We start from the raw sequence: 10,556 nt of genomic DNA, 5'->3' as shown, positions 1-10,556 counted from the left end.
GGCTATGCTTCAAGGAGTGGAGGACAATTATACAGTGGGGCCTTGACTTACGAGTGTCCCAACTAACGAGTTTTTCGAGATATGAGCCGTCTCTCAGCCGATTTTTTGCTTTGAGTTTCGAGCTAAAATTCAGGTTATGAGCCAGCTTCAGATACCCCACCGCTAGTTGGCGCAGTGAACATCACAGAGAACGCCACAACATCAGCCCAGAATCACGTGTCTCACTCGTTCACTTTTTGATTTGACATACGAGTAATTTGAGTTACGAGTTCTGTCACGGAACGAATTAAACTCGTAAGTCAAGGCCCTACTGTATTAATGTTTAGTTATTACATTACTTATTGTATAGGTTTTTTTGTATCTGGAAGAGGAACTTGATGTCCTTATTAGACTCATAAGAGTAGCCCATTGATGTTCCTGTGGGGACTTAAAATAGGTTTATTTCGAGATAAAAAAGTAGGTCATAAAAAAGTTAGGTATTTGTTAAGGTCATAGGCATATAACCTATACAAACAGAAAGAACACAAAGTTTAATCAATATAGAGAATTATAAACCAATTGAGAAGGCTTTTGCTGGAAAGAAAGTAAGCAGTGACAATTTGATAGATTGTCTGTAGGTAGAATATCTCTGATGATGTTATCAGGTGCTGAGGTCTGTATAAAACTTTCTTAAAACTTTGAAAACAGTTAATTGCAATGGAGTTTAATACCTACAATTGGGCATTGTGATTTTTATTGAAACAAAATTTCTCTCCCTAAAATCACCCTCATTTTTATTAAAGAGACTGTATTAGGTTTTAACTTGACCTTATTATTTGTATAAACACAATAAGAATAGTAACTGATTATAAGTCTCTTTTAGATTTACTTTGCTGGAATTTCACTTATAAGAAATACCTAGGTTGAGCTTCCGTCAGCCCTTCAGGACATAGAAGCCAAGCCACACAGTTGCCATCTGGCTTTGCCTGTAAGGGTCTGAGTGGATTCCTCAAGTTCTTGAGGTCACCAAAATGTCTTGAGGTTCTCTCTGCCATCTCCCAGGAAAGCAACCTTTGTTCCTTACCTGGAAAGAGTGCTGTGAACCAAATGAACAAGCAAGGTACCAGGCCATTTCTCCAAGGTAATCTTATTGGCTTTAAAGTCAGTCTTTTATTCCTTAAGGCTTTTGGTGACATCCAGAGTCCTAGCATGTCTCTCTCAAACATGACATTCCAGTCAAAGTCTTGGTTAATAGACCTGCAATTGGAACTTGGTTTTATAAAGTGAATAGATTCTTATTGGATTTATGCAAACAAATATATTTCTATAAAAATAATGCTCACTCATTGAGAGCTGTCAAATTCTGGAGGGATCAGGTAGGGAGAAAAACATAAATGCCTCAATATTGTTTATGAAGGTATAATTTATTAAATAAACTTTCTTATACCTGGAAAACAGAAATATTTCTTAAAAATTAGTGATGTTTTGAACAAAGTCATAATAATAATAAATGACAAACTTAAAATGACATGGTTATAGACTTGACTATAAAACAATTGACAAAGAACCTTGCTTTTCTGTAAGATATAACATTCCAGGATAACAATTTCTTGGCAAATAATAATTGTTATGAAGTGACATAAAGTTTATATTCTTAGATTCAATGTAGAATTTTAAGATATAAAGAACAAACAATATGCAAGATTTTAAAATGCTGCACATAGCTTATTAGAAGTGTACATTGAGTACTGGAAACAATTTATAAATGCCTCAATGTGTGGATCACAAACATCTGAAGTTCTACCACCAGATGTCTCCAATAGGGAACTATTACACTAGGCTTGTCCACTGTCATGGACAGGATACTTGTTACTTCTGAGAATTTCCCATTCGAACTTGGCTCTGGATCTTCGTATGTTCCTTCCCAGTGTAAACTGAAATTTACAGAACATTCATTTTAATAAAACATATGTATACAATTAATTATAGTTATTATCTTTAATTTTTATTTGGTAAAAGCTTCCCATGTAATTTTTCAAGCATATTAAATAGGCCTAATTAGTTTAAAACTTAGGAGAGAGAATAAGTCCTTGAGGTATTTCAGGGCCCATAATAATAAGTTAAAGTCATTTTTCTGTTAAAAAAGGCTTTTGGAATTTAAACTTTGGGAAGATTGTCAAATATACTTAACCAAAATATTATATTGTAAATCTTTTATAAATCTAGGTAAAATAAATGTATAGTTTTATGGTAATAACTTTAAAAGATATTACTTAAATTTAAACCAGTTTTAATATTAAATATTTTGTCTATAGGATCTTGCTTAATTTTTTGTCAGCCAATGAGATATTATATCCTAGTAGTGCCATCCAGAGGCAGAAAACACACCACATACATAAAGACCATACACATGATTTAGATTATTAATTTTTGTAGAGAAGACATAAGATTTTTTATTTGTTTTTGATTACTTTTAAGATAACTAAAAAGAGGGAGAGAAGTTCCCAAACACCAAGCAGGAAGACCTATTGAGACTTTCAATGAAAGTGTTAAGGGCTGTGATGGTGGAAACAAAGTCTAGGCTCCAATTTAAGGACTTAAGCAACAGGAGGGAGCCTTGGTGGTCCGCTTTGGTTCCCTGAAGTTAGAAACCCTGGTGACATGACAAGAGTGGGGTTGTTAGAAATAATAGGACAGAAGGGGTCCCTTCAAATGTCAAGGGTGATCAGGACCTGACTCACTGGACCTCGTTACCCAGGTGTTGTCTGGGGATGGTCCTGCGGATGGGTGACTCCATATACAGCAGACAGGTTTATCTTTTATTTAGTACTAGAGTCCCGGTGCACGGATTCATGCAGGGGGAGGGGAGGTCCCTCAGCCTGGCCTGCACCCTCTTGCAATCTGGGACTCCTCGGGGGATGTAGCAGTGCGCCAAGAGGCAGGCGGCCAGGGAGGAGCCTGAGCAGGTTCCACGCTGCTCACTCTCATCCCAGACCACTGCACCTGCTGCAGAGTTGGGAGAGGCTACTGCCGCCGCAGCTGCACTTGCCAGCCATGAGCCTGGCTTCTGGCTGAGTGGCACTTCCCTTGTGGGAGTGCACTGACCCCCAGGGTGCAGCTCCTGCATTGAGTGTCTGCACCCAGGTGGTCAGTGTGTGTTATAGTGACTGCTTGACTGGTTGTTCCAGTTGTTTGGTCATAACGGTTGCTTAGGCTTTTATATATATAGATTAGAGGCCCGGTGCATGAAATTCTTGCATGGGTAGGGTCCCTAGGCCTGGCCAGCAATCAGGGCCGATCAGGTTCCCTGCCTCCCCACCTCCTCCTTCCCTCGCTTCCTCAGTGCCCTGCTGCTGCCGCCTGCCATGTTCCACATCGCCCCCTGGTAGTCAGTGCACATCATAGCAAGTGATCAAACTCCCAGTCTCACAGTCGAATTCCCAAAGGGACACTTTGCATATTAGCCTTTTATATATATAGATTATATATACAGATTGCCGTGTATTGAGAAAGAACTTACTCTGCAGCCAGACAGGTAGGTAGGTTTCCCCCACACAATGACAAAGAGCAAGAGAAAGTGTAATGGAAGTAATCCTAGGTCCTTTTAAAGAAATTAGCTGGAGGAAGGGGACTGGAGCCTGACTGTTTTTGTTTTTTTTTTTAAACTTAAAACTTTTACAAACTTTTTCAACCTTCACAACCTTTTATAAACCTTTCTAAAATTTGCACAAACCTTTTTATCTATCTATACTGATAAAAGGGTAATATGTTAATTAGACCAGACATCTTCCAGATGACCTTCCAGACGTCCTTCCGGACAAAGCCATGGTGGTGGGGCTGAGGCAGAGGTGGTTAGGGGCAATCAGGCCGGCAGGGGAGAGCAGTTAGGGTGATCAGGCTGGCAGGGGGGTCAGTTAGGGGTGATCAGGCCAGCGGGAGGCTGGTTAAGGGTGATCAGGCCAGCATGGGGGGTGGTTAGGGGCAATCAGGCTGGCTGGGGGGGTGGTTAGGGGCAATCAGGCAAGCAGGGGGGGGGGCGGTTAGGAGTGATCAGGCAGGCAGGCAGAGGGGTTAGGGGCAATCAGTCAGGCAGGCGAGTGGTTAGGAGCCAGCAGTTCCAGATTGCAAGAGGGATATCTGACTGCCGGTCCTCCTTAAATTGGCAGTCAGACATCCCCCGAGGGGTCCCGGATTGGAGAGAGTGCAAGCTGGGCTGAGGGACCCCCCCCCCCATGCATAAATTTCATGCACTGGGCCTCTAATCATCACTAGAATAACTCAACTTCAATTTTTGTTCTGCAAAAACGTGTCTCTATACTTTGTCATCTATTATTATACCCATATACTTTTTTCTCAACTTAATTTGAACTTTTAACTCTTAGAAATCTCAATTTCCAATGATAACCAAAAGTAAATACCAGCATTCCTTAGATTGATGTTTATGAACACATTTTAAATATACTCTTACTTTCAAGAAAACACACCTTCAACAAAGTATAACATTATGTAATAGTTTCAAATTCACTTTATAGACTTTTTGCAATAAAAAGCTAAAAGCAGGCAAACTTAATTAAGACTTGTCTAGTAATCAATGTTTCAGTATTTCATGTAATTTTAAAATATCTAGATGTTTAATAACTTTATTTAACCCAGCAATATTTCAAGATTTTTTAATTTACCAAAGACTTTGGAAAACTATATATAGGCAAATATAATTATTACTAAAATGCTTTATCAAAAACCATTTATTTTAGTTATACTTATTTATTGTCTTAACTTTGATATTTTAAAGCCAATTATTATTCATTTTCCTGATAAATTTTGTAACAGGAATAACATAACCTTGACAACTTTTAGGAGGCTGGAGAAAAGATGGGGGGAGACATTAGGGGGATTAGGGCAGAGTGGCAGGCCCCACAGCTTGTTCCTAGGACTGCACTCCCAGGCCTTCAGGTGCTTGGATTCAAAAACATCGTATTCTTTTCTTTATAAGGGGCGGTGCCCCCCTCCTTGCTGCTTCTGCAGCTTTCACAAGGACATTGTCACAGTTCCTGCTCTCTAGGAGAATTTGGAGTGTTTAAAAGGATTTACTTTTATAAATTTTCTTTAATTATATTACCCAGGGGCTTAGAAAGACATGACTAAAAGTGAGATTCCAAAGGCTGCAGTTGAAGGGGTAGAGTGAAAGGGTATTGTTGAGGATGCCCATTCACCCCAGTGATCAAACAGGTTTTGGAAGAAAGAGGCCGTGGTGAGAGAGTCAGAGCAGAGAAAGCAACCCCCACATCTAATAAGATCTAATTAGCTTACCTGTAACATCAAGGGCCACCCTTGGCTCCTTCCCTTCAAAGGTAATGTTCTTAGTGGGGGTGATAAGATCATTGGACCCCATCAGCTCAAGGCCATTGTATGGGTAGGTTCTGATCCTGGGGACCCTCCAGCCAGTCACCAAACTTGGGACAGAGGGGGCACGGCCCTTGAGGTGACAAATGGCTTAAAACTGAGTCCTTTGTTTCTATGAAATGGCTTTCTTGCTCTTCCTCTGCCCTGTCTCAGGTATTAAAAGTACTGAAGGTGCCCAGCCGGCGTGGCTAAGTGGTTGAGCCACTGAACCAGGAGGTCTTGGTTTGATTCCCAGTCTAGGCCTGGGTTGTGGGCTCAATCCCCATTGGGGAGCCTGCAGGAGGCAGCCCATCAATGATTCTCTCTCATCACTGATGTTTCTAGCTTTCTCTCCCTCTCCCTTCTTCTCTGAAATCAATGTTTTAAAAAAAGTACTGAAAGTTATTTCTACTGGTTGCTCAGTGGGGGTCTGGGGTTCTAAGACTAGTTTCTGGTAACTTTCCTAATACCTGAGGCTGTCAGTTGAATAAAATGCATCACTAAAGTGCTTGGCCCTTAACAGAAATTATAAAGGGCTAGCTTAGACATAGAAAAGGGAACACGCATCTGAACAACTCCTTTAACAGGCTTTCTGATGAGTGTTTTGGGTTTCTTAGGCTATGTTCCTAGAAGTGGGATCACTGGGTCAAATGGCAGTTCCTATTTAATTTTTTTGAGGAAACTCCATACTGTTTTCTGTAATGTCTGCACCAGTCGGCACTTCCAGAAACAGAGAAGTTGGAGAAGAGAAGTTAACTCTATCCCGGTGAGGGCCACCAAAATGTTAGGGTTTTTGGCCAGTGTGGGCCTTGAAAGAATTTATTTTACTTCCCCCAGAGGGAAAGGACCAGTGCATTGCTAATCAATGCAAATGCAAGGAACAAAAGCTGCGCCTCCCCCCCCCCCCCCCCCCCCCCCCCTTTTAAAGCGAGGGATTTTCGGGCTGCTGCTATTGCTAGGTGACATTGAGCAGAGCTTAGGGTGGTTATCTTTGTTAGTTCTTCAGGAGACAGTCCAACAGATGTCCTAGGGACCTCTTATCAGTATTTTTCCCATGTCTGTGCAAAAATTATGAAGAGTTCAAAAGAGGCTTGTTTAAAGAGGGCATGGAAGGTGGAAGGAACTTTCTATTCATTATTCCTGGGTTGTAAACCAGACGGAGGAGGGGTATGTATGTAAGAATGAAGTCTTGAGAGTAGCTTATCTTGTCCCTCAGTTTGAAGAGAGGGGCTATTTGAACCAGAGGAGCTAACAATCTTGGTGCTTCTCTTAAATTGTGGAAGGCAACAGCAAGGAAAAAGAAAAGCTCTTTTTATCTCCTTACAAGTAGTCCTAAAATTTCTTTATGGTGTTTTATGGGGGAGATTTTTTGCTGTCAAAAGTGCTTTGCTTTATGTGTCTTTTTTTCTTTCTGAGTTTTTCCCCATTTGCATTTCCCTTCTTGAATTCCTTCTCCAATGTCATTTTTTCCCCCTGTATGTCCCTTTTCCCAATGTCCTTTCTTTCTGCAATATGCATATCCCTTTTTTAATCCTTTCTCACCTTTTTCATTTCCTCAATCCTTTCTCGTTTTGGTTTTTACCTCTATACAATCCTTCAATTTGCATGAACCCTCTGAAACTTACACAGAGGGGTGTAAGTTTCTACAATGTACACAAACCTGTGATTTACAGACTTTCTTCAATGTACATAACCTCTCTGCAACTTTCCTAGTCCCTCTTAGTTTGTTTCTTCTTGCCTCATTCAGAAATAACCAACTTTAAAACAAACTACTTTTTTATTTTTATTTATTGATTTCAGAGAGGAAGGGAGAGGGAGAGAGAGATAAAAACATCAATGATGAGAGAGAATCACTGATTGGCTGCCTTCTGCACTCTCCCCACTGGGAATCGAGCCCACAACCCAGACATCTGCCCTTGACTGGAATTGAACCCAGAACCTTTTAATCTGCAAGCCGATGCTCTATCACTGAGCCAAACCGGCTATAGCTAAAAGAAACCACTTTCAATTCTATATTACCAATACCACATTCTTTTTCACCCAACTTAATTAGAATTCTTAATTCTTAGAAACTTTAATTTTTAGTGACAACTAAAAGCAATACATTTAATAACTTTCAGAAATCGTTTTTTTAATTGGCAAATACACTCACATTTTTAAGAGGCATAACAGAGATAACATGAATCATTCCTTTGGTGTCCTTGACCACTTTTAGGAGGCTGGAGAAGAGACAAGTGGAAATATCTGGCTTGGGTATTTCAGTGGCTTCGGTTTTAAAGTACCATTTTCCCTTTCACATTGAGATGGGGAGAAAAAGTTGCCTCTGCTGCTTCCCCAACCTGCACAGGGTTTGGGGGTGGTATTAATTCCCCATTGTTCTCAGGGCCGCAGCAGCTCCTGGATCTCCAGAAGGAGGATATAGAATATTTTAAAAGACTCACTTTAACAAAATTTCCTTCAATTACCTTAGCCTTGTTTACAGTTTTAATTACCCAGAAGCTTATACTAGACAAGATGCCCCTCCCTAATAAGGGAATGAAGCATCCCGGATCTATAAGAAAGGCATAATTAAAAGCGAGATTCCCAAGGCTGCAGCCTAAGGGTAGAGTGAAGTGGTAGTGCCGAGGATGCTCATCCACTACTGTGTATGAGTTCCCCCACGTCCCGCGTGGTTCAGGGTTCAGGATCTGGAGGAGGGGCTGCACACAAATGACAGAGACGAGACAAGAGATAATTTGGAAATATTGGGGGGCCAGGCAGGCAAGCCCAACTCAAGGGGAAGGACTTCCACTGGTGCCCAGGCCTCGCCAACCTTTTATTCAACTCTGGATACACATAAAGCCCTTAGTCAGGCAGCTAATTGCAATAACAGACAGGCTATCTTAAAGGTCAGTAAATATTAGAAGGATTTACCCTGAGACTATTTGATCAGGAAATAGCTTGAGCCCCCATTGTCAGGACTAGACAATCAGTGCATAACTCTGGCCCTTGCCATGGGTTCAAGGTTCACCAGCGTTCTGGGATCCTTGTTTGCACTTCTCTGCTAGTGAAGACAATGGGCGGCTTTCTGCACACCCCAGTGATCACATAGATTTGGGAAGAAAGAGGCCCCAGTGAGTGAGTCAGAGCAGAGCAAGCAGCCCCTGTATCTAATAGAAATGTAATGGATTTACCTGTCACATTAAAGGTCACCCAAGGCTCTGTCCATTCAATTTTGATGTTCTTAGTAGGAGCTAACTGGAACATAGGGCCCCTTCAGTTCAAAGCCATCGTGTGGGTAGGTTCTTGTCTGGAGACCCTCCAGCTCCTGGAACAGCCCATCTTTTAATGGTCACACTTGCATGGTTTTTGAGGAGGCCCCTTCCCAGGGCATTCCTTTTCCAGTGTCCTTCTTGTCCGCAGGGTGGTTTTTTTGCTCTTCCTTTGCCCTTAGTTGTTAAAAACATTGAAAGCTATTTCTACCAGTTACTCAGTGGGGGATCTGGGGTCCCAAGGCTAGTTTTTCTAACTTTTTCCTAATGTCTGGGGCTGCCTGCTGGATAAAACCCATCCTCAGATGCTTTGCCCTCAACATATTTGTGGTTGAGGTTTGTGTACTTTTGTAAAGCTTTTGTTAATCACTCCCGAAAAAGGGAAAGGTTTTCATTCTTTCTTAGAATAACCCTTTTTATGTTGTCATAATTAACAGGCTTAATAGTACAGTTTTTATCTCTTCTATGAGATAAGTAACCATATGGGTCCAGCGGTCCCTTTCCTCTTGTCCTTCATCTGTCCCAGTTTTATAGACCCAGTTAGTGTCCTGATCTGGAATTGCATCTCCCCTTGGTTGGTATGTGATGTTTAGCATGACAACCAGTTAATTCATCAGCATAGGCCCTTGCAGCTCCTATTATGCGCTGCTTTTCATCTACAGTACAGCAGTGGGAGAGAGCAATTTGTAAATCATTCCAAGTTAAATTGTAAATCAATGTCAAGTGATTACACCCCTCTATGAATTTGCTAGGGTCTTCGGAAAAGGAAGCATGTACTTGAACAACTCCTTCACCAATCTCCCTGTTTGCTACTTCCCTCAGAGATAACATGTTAGGGTTTGGGTGATAATAAGTTCTGCTCCTGGTACTGGCAGGACTGTAAGCAGGTGCCGACAATTCTGCTGTGGAGGGAGGATTAAACAGTGGCAGTTGTTCTTTGGAAGGGGTAGTGAGCTGAGAAGCAGCCTGTTCCACCTTTGGGATGGGTTTTGTTTGACCCTCTAGAGCAGTCGTTGGCAAACTGCAGCTCGCGAGCCACATGTGGCTCTTTGGCCCCTTGAGTGTCTCTTCCACAAAATACCACGTGCGGGCGCGAATGTACAGTGCGATTGAAACTTCGTGGCCCATGCGCAGAAGTCGGTTTTCGGCCTGGGAGAGTCTATTTTGAAGAAGTGGCATTAGAAGAAGTGGGGGTACGCTCGCTGAGGTCGACCCCTCAGATTGAGGACGTTTTTAGCAAAGGCCAGCTTAGGAGTACCCTAATTAAGTTAATAACAATGTACCTACCTATATAGTTTAAGTTTAAAAAATTTGGCTCTCAAAAGAAATTTCAATCGTTGTACTGTTGATATTTGGCTCTGTTGACTAATGAGAGATAGATGAAACAAGTATACAAGACGAGTGTGGATGGGAGAGTTGGAAGGGGTCGACCTCAGCGAACGTACCTCAATCAGATTGAGGACGTTTTTAGCAAAGGCCAGCTTAGGAGTACCCTAATTAAGTTAATAACAATGTACCTACCTATATAGTTTAAGTTTAAAAAATTTGGCTCTCAAAAGAAATTTCAATCGTTGTACTGTTGAAATTTGGCTCTGCTGACTAATGAGTTTGCCGACCACTGGTTTAGACAAAGGCTAGAGGAGGGGGAAAAGCATTTAAGGTAAAAAGGTTTTGTCAGACTATTATTTTTTAGAGAGAGGAATTAGGAAATGCATTATTGCTTGTGGAAAAGATAAAGACTTAATGAAAAAATGAACAGAGGAAAATAAAATCAAGTTTTGCATTTTGAATATAATCATTAAGTCTACCCCTAAAAATGTCTCTTTGTTATTCATAGAAATATAAATTTTTTTTTGTAAATAGGACCAGTCTGCCTTTTCTTTCAACTATATTCCATGGCTTTGTATAATAAGTGTGTGTGTGTGTGTATATATATATATATAT

At 41.1% G+C, this 10,556-nt stretch overlaps 1 long non-coding RNA gene across 3 annotated transcripts in view; it reads right to left on the bottom strand.

Moving 5' to 3' along the window:
- Window positions 1-256: 256 nt before the first annotated feature.
- LOC106724073 overlaps window positions 257-10,556 on the bottom strand; it is a 16,246-nt gene continuing 5,946 nt past the window's right edge. Inside the window, exons 2-4 of one of the 3 annotated variants that reach the window (XR_001359826.1) lie at window positions 8,535-8,789; window positions 7,514-7,580; window positions 257-1,913 (exon numbers count right to left, since the gene is read on the bottom strand). This is a non-coding gene — a long non-coding RNA (uncharacterized LOC106724073). Of the gene's footprint in view, window positions 1,914-7,281; window positions 7,581-8,534; window positions 8,790-10,556 lie in introns of those variants that run through there. The other 2 variants (XR_001359824.1, XR_001359825.1) reach the window with 2 other exon arrangements.

Source organism: Myotis brandtii, unplaced genomic scaffold (genome assembly GCF_000412655.1).
Source record: "Myotis brandtii unplaced genomic scaffold, ASM41265v1 scaffold703, whole genome shotgun sequence".
Taxonomy (NCBI): Eukaryota; Metazoa; Chordata; class Mammalia; order Chiroptera; family Vespertilionidae; genus Myotis; species Myotis brandtii.
This window is presented reverse-complemented; position numbering and strand designations above follow the sequence as displayed.